At 34.0% G+C, this 19,362-nt stretch overlaps 1 protein-coding gene across 6 annotated transcripts in view; it reads left to right on the top strand.

Moving 5' to 3' along the window:
• The window catches only part of SLC20A2 (solute carrier family 20 member 2), a 106,992-nt gene that overhangs the window by 247 nt on the left and 87,383 nt on the right, over positions 1 to 19,362 (top strand). Inside the window, exons 1-3 of one of the 6 annotated variants that reach the window (XM_081269259.1) lie at positions 12 to 297; positions 3,966 to 4,264; positions 5,376 to 5,556. The exons of 2 other annotated variants lie outside the window; for them this stretch is intronic. The gene's annotated coding sequence lies outside the window, so the exon portion shown is untranslated. Of the gene's footprint in view, positions 1 to 11; positions 298 to 3,965; positions 4,265 to 5,375; positions 5,557 to 19,362 lie in introns of those variants that run through there. 3 more of the 6 variants (XM_081269258.1, XM_081269262.1, XM_081269261.1) reach the window with 3 other exon arrangements.

Here is a 19,362-nt window from a genome sequence, read left to right as displayed (position 1 = left end):
GCCGAGCGCCCTTCCCACCCCCGCGGCGTCGCCGCGCCCCGCGGGCCCCTCCCTCAGTGCCCCTCCCTCCGCGCGCCCCCGGCCCGGCGCTAGGGCCCCGCGGCGGTGGGTTTGGGCTCCGCGCCTGTTCGTCCGCGTGGATCTGGTCGTCGTGTGCTGTGCCGCGCCTTCGCAAAATCGGGCGGGAAGTAGCGGGGACGGGTCATCACCGGGAGTTCCGCGCAGCTTCTCGCCAGCCTTGGCGCCCCGCGGGACTCGGCGTGGGAGGGGGCAAGGTGCATTGTCCAGCGAGCTGAGGTTAAGATGGGGCACTCGGAGGTTTTCTTTTTCCCCAAGAGACCGTAGGGTTACTTTTAATATTTACGTGTACTCTTTCAGAAGAAGCGTGTGCTATCCACACTGCCTTTCCTTTTACCCTGCTCATAATAAACGGTGCGTGGCTGAGACAGGTTGGAATGTTTGAAAAACTGGATGTGGCCAGGATGCTGTAGAGTTAGGATTGTTAGCTTAAATGACTGCTGCATTTAGGGGGAAAAAGGTGTAGTGACTTGAAAAACGTGTTTTCCAACATGAGACAGGTAATGAATTCATGTAGAATTTCAGAATCAGTATTGGAGTGATCAGATTTCAGTGGTTGGTGCAGCCTTGCAAATAAAGGGCCACTTGCCCACGTGCTTGAAGTCGTTTTTGAGCAAGTTCTTCAGATCAGCTGACTGCTAATTATAATTCGTACAAAACTATGTTGAGGTTGTAGAGGTTATATTCTTCTGGCCTTTGTGGAGCTTCTGCTACAATTAAGCTCGCCTCTGACAAGATTAAGACCGTTACTTGGTACAATAGCATAACAGCTTTATTTATATTAGCATTTATTAGTTTGTAACCACTTAGTTTGACTATAAAATTGGAAAATGAGAAACAAAAAATAGGCAGTGTTGCATACTGAGCCAAGAGGTCTAGATGCTTTATCTCAGGGATAATTTTTTTTTTAAACAAAAGCATAGGTTGCTCCAAATATTTGAATACATGAGTTTGATTTGAATGTGTCCATATGTGAAATATGTACATGAGAGGTTTATATCTACTTTTGTAAAATAAGAGTGCTGGCAATATAAAAAGGATCAGAGTAAATTAATGTGTTTTTAAAAATTGGCTTTAAAATTTCATAGGACTGAAATTAGTCCTTTTATTTGGGTATTCAATAATTTCCAAAGCACATCTCTTATAATCCAAGTTCCTATTATATAATATCACCCAATGAACAGACTATGCACTGACATGGAAAAAAGGTAAATTTTAGGAAAGCCTTTATGGCCTCTTCTTTTCATACCTAATTTCTAAGTGGCATTCTTAATTAAGAGTAAACAAGTGACATAATGAAGCCTGAAGGCTAATTTTCCAATACCGAAGTAAAGAAACAGTGATCTGGCTATTACTTTGTTGGAGTCTTGCACAATTTCATTTGGCATATAATGTTAGGACTTAGATTAATCTGCAGTGTAGGTAGTTGTGAAAGATTTATGTGCCTGATTTTTAGCTTGCCTTTAACTATCTTAAACATTCACTATTGAGGTTAGTACTTTGTGCATTAAGAAATTAAGGTTTTGATTGGATTTAATTAAATAGTTTTAGCAGCTTTGATAATTTTTATAGGAATGACAGTTGCAAAATCCTGAGAATGAGAGTGGGGCCTAACAATTTGCATATTGTGAGAGTAGATGTTATTGGAAGGTTTGGAGAGTTGGAGAAGTGTGTATTTGTGATTAAAGCATATTGGAACTTCCTATCAAAAGATTCTAGTGGTCCATCATTGGAAAGAGGAAAAGACTGAGAAATCTTTGTCAGTCAGTGTTTCTAACAGGGTTCTTTACTGAAGGTATTGTCTTTGGGAAGGGAATGAATGGGTAGTTGTCATCCATGGATTGATTTAAGAAGAAAAAGATGCACATATTTTCTTTTGGAGTGAATCCTTAACCTTTGGGATTGTTGCCACCACACACTACTATAGGCACTATCCCAGCTTTGATATTTGTGGGCACGTCTCTGGTAGATGAAGTTAAATAAAGGGAAAAAATGGAGGTAAGGAATACTCTAAAGCAGAAAAGTATACAAGCAAAGCATTATGAGGCTTTCTTTGGGAAAAATTTAGGAACTGTTAACAAAACCTATCCTGGTAATAATTATATATGTTTGTAAATTTCTTTTGTTATTTGTATTAAGAAATATGGAGAATATGTCCTTAGTGTGCTTTATAAACAGTGGAACAGATTTAGAGTATAGTGTATTAAAGTATGTGAAAAATTACTGAATTTTTAACAACAACCATTTATGTTTGTCACTGTTGGAAAGTCTTAATGACTTAGTAAAAATATGGGCTCCTGTCCACAAGGCATTTAAGTGATGCTGTGTTTCTTGTGATAGGAAGACAAACCCTTCTCATTTCTCATTTCAAAACTTGCCTCAGGCTGGGGATGTAGCTCTGTGGTAAAGCTCTTGTTGCCATTCCCAGCACCAGAAAAAAACAAATCAGAGCAAAACTTGGCTCTTCTATGGAGTGCCCTTTAAGCTCCCAGAATGCAGATAATTTTTTTCTGTCTTTCTTATTGCCTTATCCCAAGGTCCTAGAACAGAGCTTGACTTATGCACGATGAGAGTTAAATATTTGTGGTATGAATAGTGCACTGGGATACTCTTCCTTTTAGTGAAGGTCCTGCATACCTTTTGTTGTAGGACCTCTCCAGCCTTACCTTTTCTGCCAAGTCTGCAGCCCACCTTGAGCTCTTTGAATGTTACCTGTTTATATCACACTCTTTGGCATTTAATCTTACTTGATGTTGTATTGTTACGGAAGTATTTCATATAGTTTGTTTCCTCGCCCAAAATAGAAGCTCCCCAAGACCAAGGACTATTTATCTATACAGTCCCATTTTTGAGAACTGCCTTGGTATCCAGTATAATATATAGAGAGAGTAGGTTTGTGTGTACTTATTGAGTGAGTATTAGTTACCATGGGAAAACATCAAAGATATTTAAAAGCATAGGCATTGTTAGTTGGGTAAACCTTGTATGCACATGTGAAGCAGTATGAGAGTTTGGAGCTAAATAAAGCAGTAATAGCAAACATTTATGTAGTGCTTAAAATGTGCCAGCTACTGCCCCAATCCCTTTACATGTTCATTTGTTTGAATCTTACAGCAATTCTTTGAAGTAGATATAATCATGACCCTGTTTTTCAAATGAGGAGACAGAGGCACAGCAAAGTAATTGTTTCTAGCTCAAGATCATGATGTAAGTAATAAGTAGGCAGTTTGGCTCTTCAGAGTTCTCATGGCTTCTCTGGAATGTTTTACTTTATACGTCAAAGAGGGAAATCTAAAAGTTTCACTATTTTGTAGCTGTAAAAGATTCTCTTTTTAAAATTTCAAGGTAGCATAAAAGATTGCAGTGGTTCTGGACTGGCTCTGGGCTGCAGAAACAATGCTAATTTTTCCATATAGAAGAGGTTGATGATGAATTGGCCAAGAGAACACTGTGTGTGGAAATGACTAAAGACAGGGAGAGAATTTTGTATCTCAAAACTGAGTAAGGAATTGAATTCTTTACAGCTATTGAATTCTAGAATAATGATTCACCAGAACATAGGACAATGACTTTGTTAGAAATGTAGTGTTGAAAAACTTACACCAAATAAAATAATACTAGGCAACATTTGATATCTTACTGCCTTTTTTTTTCTTTAAACATTTACTGGATTTAAAATCTTAATAATTTATCATGATGTTGGTGTTACTGATGGTTTCCTTTTTTGTCCATTTGCTTTGTCCTTTCATGGAATTTTGATCAACTTTTTCAGCTTGTATTGAGCTATAATAGAGAACACTATTGGTTAGTAGACTTTTAACCATGTAATATTTTTTTTTTTTTTGGTGCAAAAAAAATGTAAAATTGTGCTGTTGATTTGGTGACAGGCCTGGAGTAAAGTCAGTTGGAAGCCATGTGCAATTAGATGAGGGCTGCAAACAAAACCCAGCAAGATGAAGAAAAAATTATATTCTCTGAAAGTCCAGTTGCATATTCCTTTTATTGGAACTGACAATATAATTTGGGGGACATCGGGCATCAGCAATCACTGAATCTAAATGACTCCACAGTTAGGGAAGTGCACATATCACCCCACCGCTGTCCAGGAATCAGAGGAGGAAGTGCCCTTGAATGAAGCATGGGTCACAAACCTGGTTAGCAGCCAGGGTGGACACACACTTTGCAGGTATAGTACTCTGTACTATAAATCGTTTCTACTGGGAAGGATGTTATGTCATTTGTTGTTCTTGGGTGTTGCTTCATAATTTGAGACAGTGAAGAACTGCCATGCTGCTATCATTTTAACATGTGATGGCTTACGTAGAAGCAAGTTATTATAAAATATTGCCCCAAAGTTTGTGTTCTGTTTTAATGTCTGAGGAACTAATTTGGAAAAATTGAGTTAAAATAATCTGTATGCAAGTATTCATCCAGTTTTGGCACATCAGACTTGATTTTTCAGTCTCTCCCTTTAATGATACTAGGATAATGTCATGAAATCTTTACTATCCCATTTTATGAATTTTAGGCTCTAGAACTGGATCCTAAACATAGCTAGTATATTAACCAGGAGTGTACATCATAGTGACCCAGGATTTATTATAAAATTTACAAGTCTCTTTGCTTTACCTCAGAGATTCAGATTCAGTAGGGCTGCATCAGATCTGTGTGTCTGTATTTTAAACCATCTTGAGGTGATTCTAGTGCCTCTCCTGCCTATAAAAAGAACTAACCCTGTATTTTATAGATAAGACAATCAGGGCAGAGTTAAATGACTTACCTACAGCTAGTTCATTTGTACCAAAATTTTATGGCCAGATACTACATAATTCCAGAATTTTGGCTCTGAAGAGCCAAATTGCCTACTTTTCAGGTCATCAATTCCATAGCTCATTTTACAGCTGAATATAAAGCACGCTTGGGCATACTATTTCCAATTAATATACAAAGGCAGAAAAGTAGTATTTTGTCAAAATCTTGTCTTCTGATCAGACCATGGTAAAGATTGAAAAGGCTATCACCAGAATTTCCATCCAGTGTAACCAGTGCTTTTTTTAATTATTATTTTCAGGAATTATTGATTATTTATAATATTTTGACTGTCTATCCTGTGGTGCCCTTTAAAAAGTTTTTTTTTTTCCTAATTGTATTTTTAAAGCTGAAGTGAAACATTAAAATTTCTTGTTGGGAATTATTTACTTTTTAATCACCTAAAATATAATGTTGTGTAAGAGTTTGCATGGCATTATTAGAATTTTTTTTAATCTGGTTGATTTTTAACTCTTTCTTTTTTTAAGGCATCTTTCCTTGGAAACAGAGTACGATTGGCTTCTTTGTCATCTTTGAATATGAGAGATAATCCTAGTTTCAGCATGTCCTCAATAGAGACCAACAGACCAGCTTTATTTCTTCAAGAAGCCTTCCAAAGCCTGTTGGAGTGGCAGCCATTTCCAGAAGTAAATTATGTGTCAGATGCCTGTGAGTGGACTGAATGGCCCAGTGACTCATTAAAATATTTGTGGAAGAATATGGTAAAAAAAAACTGAAGAATTACATTTCAAGAAGCAACTCCAATGCCATTTAGGATTTTTGAGCAGCTGAAAGAAGATAGTTCTGAAAATAGAAATGACAAGATTCTAGCACATTTCTTTATGTGTGTCTTACATTATCTTTGTTAACACTTTTTGTGTATTATTTTCCATTAGGGTAATAGCTGGTAATTTGCTTATGATCAGAGATTTTTTTTGTTTTTGTTTTTTTTCCTGTGTGGATAGAGAAATGACATTAGGGGAAATAGGAACCATTCGGTGGAATTTAGGCCCTTCTGAAATTGACTCTTATCAAATAGTCACTAAAGCGTGTGAAGTGTGGATAAATTGTTTCTTTATATAATGATGTGCTGCTTCTTGTTCATATTCATTATGACTTTAGTTTCATCTTTCTTTATCTTCTCCTAGCCTTTGTAGATGCCTGTATATTTCTTGAAAAAGTTTTTGGCACAGATGGTCTGATTATCATATTTTTTTTTCAGTTCAAAAATAAGAATTACATCTTCATATGTAAACCTTTGGTTGCTATTCTACCCCAATTATTTTTCAGGTTCAAGAATAGAATAATTTCCATTCTTTTTAGCTTTGCTCTTTTCTATTTTTATGTTCTCATTCAGTGTTTTGTTGTTGCTCTTATTTTCTAAATGGAAATGAAAGGTGATTTCTGTTTTGCATTATCTGTCTGGAAAACCAGAATAATGAGTGGTAGAAATTTAAAGCAAGTAAAATATTTTAACCCTTGTATTAAATTTCCATCAAACTTCTTTTAGTGATGTTGATGTGTTACCTTCTTACCCTTGCCTTTTGTGTGTTGATGGAGACAGTAAGGAACAGGGATTTCTCCAAAATGCAGAGAGAGAAAGCAAGCTTTTCTAACTAAATGAAACAGTCGTCAGTAAGGTCATTAATGTATAGATACACACTTCAGTAGGAAATTAGGTTGTTGGCTAGCGTTAACAATACTTGATATAAATAAATTATATTGTCTTTTTCTTTTTTTACTTGTTATGACCCTATAATTGATGATGAGTATCAATAATTTTCTCTTCTATAAATTAAGGAAAGTTTTTGCTCTTGTGAATCAAGTTTTACCCAATAGGAAGAAAAAGAACAAAATTTAATGAAGCAAAATTCCATAAAGCATTTGTTTAGCTTTACTATTTCCTACCCCAGTAGGCCTGTTTTTGTTACTTCGTTCTTTTAATTCTTTCATCTTCTGTCCTATCTACTTACTACTTTGTCCCACTTCCACATTTTTACCCTCTTCTGTCTAGAATTTCTTGATTGATTTCTTTGTTATTTGCCTACTTCCACAATTTAGCCTCCCATTGAAAATGTTTTCTCTTCTCTTTACCCTTTCTTAAGATGAGTATACCTCCTTCCCCATCTGCTACTTTCAGTCTTTTGTGTTATCTCTTATAACTCAGTACCTGTCATCCTTGGCTCCTGCCTGTTTTACCTCTTGTCCACTTGTACTTTACTCTCATCCCCTGTGATGGTCCATTTCCTCTAGCACCTCAGTCTTAGATTTATTTCTGTCTGTGTAGCTTACTGGTCTGTCCTCTGTGTCATCTAGCTTTGTTGCTTCTCAGCACCAAATTAATATTTTCTTCCTGTACTTTTTAGTCATTGTGCATTTACTCCATGAGCTCTTTTCTATTTCCCTTGTCCCTGTGTGATAGCTATTACTAGATGGATTGTTGTCAGTCTCTGCATAGAACACAGATCCTTGCCAAGTATTTCCTGAGTAGCCAGGATGAATCAATTATTATTAACTTTTCTTAGAACATTAAGCTTCCTGTATTTTCTACTTCTAAGAATTAAATTGGTATTCTAGAAGATTAATACTCCTTTCAAGAGTTCAGATAGTCATATGGTACTGTCATTTTAACTCTTTGGTCAAGAGTTAGAGAATTTATTACTCCTGTTTTTTTAAAAGATTAAAGAATAGCCAAATCAAGTTTGGGGTGGGGCATGGGAAGAACAGAAAGAGAAAGGTAAGTACTAGTAGAAAAGGACTCTATTAATTAAGAGTTTTTAGAAATGGAAAGAAAACTGAAACCACAGCTTTAACATTTATTAGGTAAAACGTCCCCTAAAAGAATAAAAAGTTCCAGTAATTTCATTAACTAGTTTTATGATTGCATTGTTTTGCATTTCCTTTTAAGTTCTAAGAACTTTATTGTTAAAAAAAGGACTTAATCTTGCAACTGTTCCTTTTATTTTTGAAAGACATGATGTCTCCTTAAATATTAACTTGTGTCATTTTGTAATTATACTGTTACATTCCCAAAGTGCTATTAACAACTGACTCTAGTTTCATGTGTGGGAAAACATAAATTGTGTGGTCTTGCCGCTTAGGACTCTAGTTGTATTATAATGAAAAGATAGCTTGTGGGGAGACTTTATTTTATACTGTTTGTTGATTTACATTTCTCCTATTTTTCCATTATTCCTCTGTATGTTCTTATTTATGAATGTGCTGTAATTTGGTTTTTATAATGTGTTTGAACTGTTAGAGGCTGACTGATTTGAGTGTCGTTCTTCAACTTAAAGAAAAACTATATATCACATATCATGGTAATAAGATATTAAGAATATCCCTACAACCAGGAACTGGTCATATTGAATACTCTTTTTGCCTAAGCCCTCCCTGTGACGGTGGTGGTCAGGTATCTGGGAGCTGAGAGAACAACTAAGTGTCCAGTAGTGGTGCAGAGAGAGTCACCACACTTCAGCAGCTAGTCCTCGGCACCACAGTTAGGTTACTAACAAGGAATTCGTAGGTATGCTAAGTCTTTTTCTGTGTCTTGGGACTGTAGAGATGAATAAGGAATGGCCTACTGTCTCTGGAAGCTATAATTGAGTAGGGAATGTTAATAAGTGAATGATTGTAATAGCAACCAAAGGTCTACATATGAAGATGTAATTCTTATTTTTAAACTGAAAAAAAAAATATGTGGCAAATGCACTTATAGTAACAAGCTAAGGGATCAGAGTTCAGAGACATAAACAAAAATCAGGAATATAAGTGTATACTTGGTAAATGTATATACATTTTAACGTGAGGTAGTAATTTGTCCCTTATTACCTGTGTGGATCAGGCAAGTTATTCAAAACATTCAGCCTCAGTTTCTTCATTTGTAAAATGATATTATCTAGTAGTGTTGACATATAGATTAAATGAGATAATCTGTATGAGATGCCAGTATGGTCCCTTATTCAGTTATTGTTTAGAATTTGGAGAAAAAACAGCCAGGACAGAACATGGAATAGGAAAAAAGAAAATTCTTTTTGGGGAGTTAACTCAGAACCACAGAGATAATGTGGCTGCTCAGAAATGCTTAGAATTTCCATTTTATAGTTTTTGCTTTTAAGGTTTTGTTATTTTTTTTTAAAAAAATAGCAATAGTACCTTATAATCAATCCCTTTTCTTTTCATTCTCTTTTTCATAACCAAAAGTTTATTTAGCTTGATCTACTTAGCTATCTTTCAGTGACTTTGGTGTCTCCTCATAACTGAAGTGCATTCTCCTAGAAGTTAAAATTTGTAGCAGTTGAGCATATTTGAAAAAAATGTACTACACACTTCTAAAGGCAGTTTAGCAGGAAGAATGTCACCATCATTGGAATAGGTCTTTGTAATGACTACTATCCAGAAACCTAATGCCAGAAACTTGGAGTGAAAAATTAGATAAAGTTTTCATACGGTTGTGGCATTAGGTTTTTATATATATACCAACCTGAGTGTATTTGTTGGAGTATGTATATGTTTTTTTTTGAGACTGGAGCAAAGTTACTTTTTTTGTTACTTTAAAAGGTATTATTTAAATCAGTTTCTTGAACAGACCCTGACTGAACAATTTACATTTCTGGTGTAGAAGAAATTGGCACAATCATTCAATATTATTTTGTGTTTGATTATCTTCCTAAGTTACCCGATTTTTGACCTGTTGCCTAGACCATATTGATATATCAGGTTAGGAAAAATGATTCTTCTACCCTGGGTTGTTTGGCCTTTAAAAAATTCATAGTGTGATTGAATTAATCTCTTGTAGTTTTCTATATATATTTTAATTGGGGTAATTTTAAAATATCAGTACAGTCAACCTTTGTATCTGCTGGTTCCATATCCAGTAGTTCCATATCCACAGATTGAGCTGACTCTGGATCAAATATATATATATATATATATATATATATATATATATTTTTTTTTTTTTTTTTTTTTTTTTTTTTAAGAGAGAGAGAGAAGGGCTGGGGATGCGGCTCAAGCGGTAGCGCGCTCGCCTGGCATGCGTGCGGCCCGGGTTCGATCCTCAGCACCACATACCAACAAAGATGTTGTGTCCGCCGAGAACTAAAAAATAAATATTAAAAATTCTCTCTCTCTCTCTCTCTCTCTCCCCCCCCCACTCTCTCTTAAAAAAAAGACTTTGTATTGCAAAAATTATAAGTTTCCACACTCCTCCTTAACTTGATCAATTATATAAAAAAAAAGAGAGAATTTTTTTAGTATTTATTTTTCAGTTTTCGGTGGACACAACATCTTTTTATTTTATGTGGTGCTGAGGATCGAACTCAGCGCCCCGCGCATGCCAGGCGAGCACGTTACCGCTTGAGCCATATCCCCAGCCAAAAAAAATATTTTTTAAAATAACAAATTGTTTCTGTACTGAACATGTATAGACTTTTTTCCTTGTCATTATTCCCTAAGCTATATAACAACTATTTGCATAGAATTTACATTGTATTAGGTATTATAAGTAACCTAAATATTTAAAATACATAAGAGGATGTGTGCAAATACTATACCATTTTATATAAGGAACTTGACTATCTGCAGATTTTGATATCCACAGATTTTGATATCCCTCCTACTGAGGGAGGACAATATTGAGCTAGAATAGTAACTCAAGATTTTAATAAAGTTAAAAATATGTTTCTTTTAAAACTGCTTTCTAAAAAGTTTTATTTTATTTATAACTTAGAAGCTTAAATAAGTTTAGTATGTATTTTATAGCTGGTATTAATTTATGTTGACATTATATTCATAGGTAATCTGTATTCCCATAGAAGGAAAAATGTGCATTAATATTTGAAAGCTAGTTTAAGCTGATTATGAAAAGTGGCTTTCATTTGTGTTCACTGGAAGATTCTCAGTAGTGCTGTGGTCATGTTAACAATAGCATGTTTAATTGCCACAATGAATGTCTAGCTTGCAGAAATGTTTGGGAAATTTCTGCAGATGAGTAGAATGAGCTGAGGTACTGGTTATGTCTTTGCTCCCAGTTACATTCTTTGAGAAACTTTTTCCTCTTAGTGTTTTATTTGTACCTGGATTTTTAAAAATTATTATTGTCAACAATAATAGTCACCTGTATGGTCAGGCTCATGACATACCTTAATTCTTGCTATTATGTGATTTTCTAATAAAATTTATTGTAAAGAAATATACATGTTCATATATAATATACAATATATGTTTATATGGATAAGTAAAAAAAAAAATTTAGGGGAGTTCTGCAGATCAATAGTTTTGTTGTAGAACATTGAATAAATGAGGAAATTGAGGAAGGCTATGCAACTGTCCAGTGACAGTAAGTGATAAAACCAGGACTTTAATGAAATCCCAGTCTTTCAATCACTTTTCTGTATTAACTTTTTAAACTTTTACCTTTAAAAATTTGGCTGTCTTATAAATGCATATTGTTTTGTGTTAAGGAGTACTCTGTTAATTCTGTTTTGTACACATATTTTTTTCCCAAAAAGAAAAGAAAGCAAAATAAAAAACTTTTTTTCCTGATTTTAGAAGTAATGAGGCTCAGTGTTAAGAGTAGTCATTGCTTAATGAAAAACCAAAAACAGATAACACAGAAAGGAATAAAAAAGCAGTGAAAATCACTAACAATTCTACCATCAGAGTTTAACGTCTTGGATATATGGTTTCCTGGCTTTTTTGTTGTTGTTATTTTTGTGGTGCTGGGGATTGAACCCAGGGCCTCAGGCATGCCAGGCAAGTGTTCTACCACTGAGCTGCATTGCCAGCCTGGTTTCGTGACTTTTGATTTATAAATACATATGCATATATTTTCAAAGCAAATAGGTTCATAATATACATGTTATAACTCTTTATTTTATCTTGGCCACACTTCGATGATATTATAAGTCTATATCTTCATTTAAAATATTTTCCGGGGCTGTAACTCAGTGGTAGAGCACTTGCCTAGCACGTGTGAGGCACTATGTTCAATCCTCAGCACCACATAATAATAAATAAATAAAATAAAGAAATTGTATCCATCTACAACTAAAAATATTTTTTTTTAAATCTCACTTTCTAAAAATAACCTCTTTTAGGAAAGTTCTACATTTACAAAAAAAGTTGCAAAGGTAGTATAGAGAGTTCTGATATACTCCACATCCAGTTTCCTCTATTATTAACATTTTACATTAATGTTATGAACAAATATCAATACATTATTATTAACGAAAGTTTATACTTTATTCAGATTTCCTTAATTTTTACCTCATATCTTCTGTCCCAGTATCTGATCCCAAGAAACCATGCTACATTTAGTCATCATATCTCCTTAGATTCCACTTGTCTATGGCAGTTTCTCAGACTTATTTTTTTTATGACCTCGACAGTTTTGAGATGCATTAGCCAGATGTTTTTGTAGAATGTTCCTCAGTTGAGACTTGTATTAGTCTTCCTGGAGGAAACATGGTTAGACTAGAGTTAGGAATTTGGGGTAGGGAGATCATATAGGTAAAAGGACATTTTCATCACTTCATTTCAAAGGTGAATGTTGATTTTGACTCTAATGACTTTGCTGGAATAGTGTTTGTCAGATTTGCCCACTATGAAGTTCCCCTTTTTTCTCCCTTTTACATGTTTTCTCTTGGCAACCCACAGTTAGGGCAGAGTATCTACATATATTATTTGGAATTATTCTGCGCAGGTAATTTCTTCTGTCCAGGAGATTTATCTATCCTCTGTCATTTACTTATTAAATCAGTTATGTCAGTATAGACTAATGGATATTTATTTATACTTTGGGTTATCCAAAATTATTGCTCAAATTTTTTATAGCTTTGGCCATTCAGAGCTCTGTTGGTTTCTGTGTCCCTTTGCCATATACCCCTATGATTATGGATTTATATCTTCATTTTTAAAACAGCTTCATGGAGTTACATTGTAAGAATGTACCATAACCTACTTAACCATCTGGTTTGGTGGTAATTTAGGTATCAGATTTTTTCACTATTATAAACAGTACTTTGATAAGCAGTCTTCAGAAGACATTTATGATAATATTGTCTAGATATTGTATTTAGGAAAAAGTTATTGTATTAAAGGGTCTGGCCATTTTACATTTTATGTGATATGAGACTGAAATATATCTTAAGCAGATTTTTGAGGAGTGAGCATTTTCACCATACGTGTGGAAAATACATTTTTTTCCCCCAAATGACTGTAGTCACTTAGCTCCCTATTTTTTTTTTTTTTCCTCTTGTGATCAGAGCTGATGGTGGTATCTGTGGTTCTTGAGCTGCTTGACGTCATACCTTATCTCAAGACCTGTGCCCTCTCAATGTAGAATCAGTTGCTATATACAGTTAACAGAGGGTGAAAAAAAAAACAAACCAGTATTCTGAAGACAGTGACCTTACAGAAATCATCATGTCCTAGTTCTGCATTTTAGAAATAAGAAACTTACTAGATGAGATGTTTGGCCTGGAAGCTTTCAGAGAATCTGGATTTCTGCATAATTCTCAGTATTCCTTATTATATGGGTATGTTTTATATCCTATACAAGGAAGGATATACAAACTTTCTATGTTGGAAATTTTCAGACATATCCAAAGAAGACAAAATTGTATAATTAATTTCATATCCCTATCACCCAGCTTTATCATGATGATTTTGGCCAATCTTGTCAAAAACTCATATTCAGTTTCTACCACATATTATTTTGAAGCAAATATCAGATATTAAATCACTTCACTTATAAGTAATATATTCAGAATGGAAAATTTCTCAAAGCATAACTGCATCTCATTACCACACCTAAAAATATTCCAATTCAAGGAGGATATTTAGTTACGAAAACTTCCAAAATTTATGTTTCCTATAGATTAGAATCTGACAGTAGTGGAAATACAGTTCCTTGGTATAATCTCCCAGAAATTAAAGATACTGTCCACCAGACAGAATGGCTTGGATTTTGGCTTTTCTTAAAGTCTGATGTCTGAGGGTCTTACCTAGAAGAAACAAATTAACCTCTTAGACAAGCCCTTCAGAAGTAGAGAATTATAAAGAATATATAACAGATGTCTCCTAACTGTATGTATATGCTTTTTTCATCTTAACTCTCTGTGAGTGAGGACGAAGTTCCAAGGACCTATGATGACAAGAATTATTTTTCAGATTTTTCATGTTAACTGAAGCCATGGATGGGAGTACAGTGGTATGGCCATTCCACTCCAGATCCACCATGGAAATATTTTTGAATATCAAGTTAAGATTCCTACCTGCTATATCCTGAGTTGGGATTTTACAATGCTTCTAAGAAAACAACATATTGATGTCAATATAAGTATTTGCATTTGCTAGTAAGAAGACCTAAGAGGAAGGAATATCCTTGATATCAGAGGTGATCCCAAGGGCGAACCAGGCAGCACTTACTCTCTTCAAGCAGCACATTATGTGGATTACTAGATTGTCTACACCTTAAAAGGGTGATTAATTTTTCCCAGTGTCTTCAATATTGCCTTCTTGGGGTTTCACTTGGTCTTTCAAATTAAATGAGATGCTATTTCTCTCTACAAAAACAGTTCTGTCTCAGAGGCTTTACAACCAGAGTAACAAACTTCTTAATAATCCATTGAATTTATCCTGGGATTGCCTCTGGTTTTTGACATGTTGTTAAAATATACAATGATTTAAATTGGAGATGGGGTGAAAAACAGAAATTTTGCTTTTTTTCTGTGTGAGACTGAAACCAATCTTGTCTGCATGGTTTTATTTAAAATTGTTTTGCTGCAAATAGACATTTATTTTGCTTGCTGATATTATTTAGTACATGCAGATTCATGTTTTTAATCTGATTTAGACTCTTCTACCTTGCATTTGATAATTGTTGACTTTCCTTTGTCTTGCCATTTTCTTTCATCAGTAGGCTATGTTATAGTCAGTGAGTTTTATTTTCTTCCATTTGGAGTACTTTTTTTAAGTTATTTCAGATTTTTGGCTCACTTTTATCTACTCCCATTCAATTAACATCTTTTAAGAAGAGAAATCGTGTGTTAATTTTCTTCTTGTTTCTGAATGAAAGTTGAAAGAGTAATAAAAATAACCATTTTCAAATGCATCTCAGGTCAAGCATATTCAGGTATCCTAGGCTAAGGTACATTATGCATTTTAGATTCTTAGAAGATATAATTTAGCATAGTATGCTGTGAATATGGGTTTTTAAAGATTTAGCTCTAGCATTTCACCTTCTCTCACTATTTTAAGGTTCTTTAAAAATTTCTTCTTGATGCAAAAATACCTTTTTCTTAAAATCTTTGCTTCAGAATTATCCTACTTTTCTTAAACTCTCTTGAAGTTTTCTCAAGAAAACCAGCTTTGTGACTGATTGAATTTCTTATCTTCTTTGTCCTTCAGTTTCCTCATCTGAAAAGTGAGGATATTAGCATCTACCTCATCTATTGTTTATTAAGTTGAATGAGATAAACTGTAGTACTGGGTACACAGTAAATACTCTGGAAATATTCCAGCCATCTTTTTTAACTTTTTGTTTTAAAATGATTACAGATTCACAGGAAGTTGCACAAATAGAGATCTTATGTCCCTTTTGCTTACCTCATCTGCCCCCAAAGTAGCAGAAGTATGAGATCACAACAAGAAAATTGCCATTGGTTTAATCCACAAAACTTATTAGGATTTCACTAGCTTATATACACTCATTTGTGTGCGTGTGTGTGTGTGTGTGTGTGTGTGTGTGTGTGTAGTTCTGTGCAGTTGATCATATATAGATTTGAGTAAACATCACCACAATCAAAACAATTGATCTACCACCACCTCAAGGCTTCCCCTTGCTATTCCTTTATAGTTGTCCCTCATCCATCCACTGGTAACCACAAATTGGTTCTAGATTGCTATAATTCTGTCATTTTGAAAATATTATATAAATGAAATCATGCAGTATATGACCTTTGGAGGCTGGCTCTTTTCACTTAATATAGTACCCTTAGAACCATACTAGTTGTGTGTGTCAATAGTCCTTGTTGCTGAGGAATATTCTCTGGTGGAGATGTACTGTAGTTTAACCATTTGCCCATTATGGGACATTTGGATTGTTTATATAGTTTGGGGCTGTTACAAATAAAGTTGCTGTGAACATTTGTGTGCCAGTTTTTGGGTAGACCTAAGTTTTCATTTTCCTCTGTATTGCTTAAGAATGTGTTCACTAGGTGAAAGTATTTTTTTTAATGCATCAGTGTAGGTGTCTTTGAAAATATATGCTTATATAGTCAGCACTTTTAGATATATATAGACAATTATTTCTTAATGCTGACTGACCATTTTAAATAATATAAAATGCCCTTTGTTTTAAAATATTTTTTGTGTAAATTTGCAGTAAGAGTCCAAAGTATAGAATCTTGTCTTATATGCTGTAATATTACATGTACTAAATAAATATTTCATTTTGTTAATGAATCCCTTTCAAATTTTGTTGACATTTTTCCTGTGGGGAATGTTATTGTTCTCAGATACTAAATTTGAATGGGAAATATTTCAAGCTGTATTTTATTTTATCAATGTGATGATGAATATTTTACATACTTGTAAAGGTTAGCATGAAGAATTGGAATTCATTAATTGACTGATTGTCCAATAACATTGAAGTAATTGATTGAGCAATGTTGGCACTTTAGTTTTCTAACATGATATTTGGGGCCCTAAGATGTTTTATAAAATCATTGTCTCCCAGATTAATAATAGATTATAATAGATTATATATTAGGGTAAGGCTACAAATATGCTTTTGATATATGAAGGACTCTTAATTGTATACCTATAACTTTGAGAAATTTTAAGTTTAGCATCAAAAGTTATCCTGGGGATAATATAAATTATGGATGGTGAACTGGCATTAACTTATTGGTAGATTTTAGCTTTCCCAAATGTATTTACTTGCCTTAAAATAACTGATGAAGGAAATGTTCTTTGTAAAAAGTTGGGAGAAGTTTGAAAAGTATTTAAAAACAAAACTGGTTCTTAACTTCAATTGCACATTTTTATCATCTTTTGCACATTTTTATCAGCCTTTGAAACAGAGTGAGTACCTATACCAGAGCCAGTTCAATTATAATCTCTAGAAGTGGTGCTCAAGCATAGGTATTTTTTAAAAAGCTTCCTAATTCTGCTGTTCAGCCAAGATTGAAAACCACTGAATTAACAGGATTGGCTTCTATGCTCATATTTCTTTGCCCTAGTATTTCATACTGTTGTGCTTATCTATCACCTCTGATTGGATTAGGATGAGCTATATGTAGTTTTTATATTTGGCTCTGCTAAATTAATATTTTCCTGAAGGAAAAAATCATGTAGAAAAAAAAATCACAGGTGAAGGTGAATGGTAGACATATTTAAACTATACGATAGTTTTTGTGTTTATTACAGAATAGTGTGTATGAAGTAGAGTCCAAACAATGAAAAATTCAGACTCATTGAAATGTCAAGAAGGAAATTGAACTTGATCTATAACATAGAAAGGAAACTTTTTGGAAAATAAAGCATTTGGAAAACTTGAGTGGGGTCTGGGAGTGAAATCTAAGTATAGATAGATTTCTGTTGTCAGTTGCAATTAGTTTTTTAGCTTTAAAAAAAATCAGTATTTACCTATATCAAGTCTAAGTAGGCAAAGATAAACGAAAATCCCCACCCATGTTCACAGCCTCGTATGGATTTCTTCCATACTTTTTTTTTGTACTGTAGAAACATACATAATTACAAAGGCTATGAGTTTTGTTTTTTAATGTATATATACTATACATTATTCTGAAGTTTGTTTCTCATCCTTAATGTATCAGGTATTTCTTCAGGCCATAGATACAGATTTGACTCAATTTCAAAATATAAACAGGACTAAGGATATAACTCAGTGGTAGAGTGCTTACATAAGCATGATCAAGGCCTTGGGTTTGATCCCCAACATGGAAAAAATAAAATAAATTTGGTAGCCATTATTAATAAAATATGAATAGCCCCTTGATGTGGCTTTATAAAAAAAATTTATTCAGCCAATTCCTTTTGCATGGACATTCAATGTTTCCCTTTTTGTTCTTTTTTTTTTAATTTGCCACTACAAACAATGGTGTAACACATATCTTTATATATATATATATATATCCATCCTTAGGTACTCAGGCTTTTATTTTTAAAGTATTGTTGTAGTTCATAGTTTGTTTTTGGTCATATTTCTTAGTTTTGGGGTACCTTCTCTTTAGTGAAAATTAATGAGAATGTTGATTGATTTCTAGTTAATTGGTTCCTCTGGGTATTAAGTTGATCATTACATAGGAGAATCAACTATTTTAGAAATATTGGATACTAGTGAATCCTAGTGACCAAAATGGTTTTTGTAGTTCCTAGAATCCCTTTGAATAGCACTCCTTAAGAGGAGGCCACAGAAAAGGTTAGAAATTGATAATGCATGTCTTAGTGTATTAAGCCAAGAGAACGTATACAGTCCTTTAAGTTCCCACAAATACATTCTAAACCACAGTGTCTTCTTTCTGTGAAGACTTGTATTGAAATAAGTGTGTCTGATTTCCAGATGACATAATTCTAGGAGAAATAGCTAATAATATAGGTAACAGACTTTAGATTCAGAATACTCTAAAAGATCATAATAATGTTAAAAATGAGCAAGATAAAATATACTAGGGATAAACCATTTGAAAGAGTAGAGAAATGTTTGGGGGTGACAGGCAATCTCAAATGCACAAGATGAAAAATAGGAGTTTATTTGATCATAGGCTTATATGAGCTATTTCTGATGTGGCTGCTAAAAATGGAGCAATCTTAGGTTTCATTAGTGCATGCCTAGATTACAATGAATCTGTTTCCCTGTTGATTGTCTATTTAGATTACATTTGATGAATTGTGTTTAAGTCTATGAACCACATTCTAGATGAGACACTGGCAAAGGAGGGAGATAAAGAATTAGTGATGTATTGAGAAATGAAGCAACATGAAAAAAGATTGCTAAAGGAGTTTGGTTTTTGTACCTGAAGGACAAGAATGTAAAAGAACAGTGGTGGCAACCTTTTAAGGTTGGGGAATAGGAAGACTAAAATGGTACATAGAACTTATGGGACACATAAATCATCAGTAAATGTTTGAATCAATGAATTGAAATTACAAGGCAAAGGATTTTGACTTGATCTAAGACCATTGTAGTAAGTTCTTTCCAGCAATGGGATGGGCTGCCCTGGAAGGTAATGACTCCTTACTCTTTAGAGTATTTCTAACCTGTGATGGATGACAGGGATAGGAGCTTTGGGAAGAATTCCACTCTAAGTAAAAGGTTGTTCAACAGGACTTTAAATACTTTTTAAATTTTATTTCCTTATTTTTTATGCTAAATACTTTTTTAATTGGAATTTTATTTCTTTACTTTCAAGTACCTTAATTCTAGAACAGAAGAAAGTTCTGGAA

This window comes from Spermophilus citellus (assembly GCF_964194105.1).
Source record: "Spermophilus citellus genome assembly, chromosome: 16".
Taxonomy (NCBI): domain Eukaryota; kingdom Metazoa; phylum Chordata; class Mammalia; order Rodentia; family Sciuridae; genus Spermophilus; species Spermophilus citellus.
Note: the sequence above shows the minus strand (reverse complement) of the source record. Positions and strands in the feature narration are given on the sequence as shown.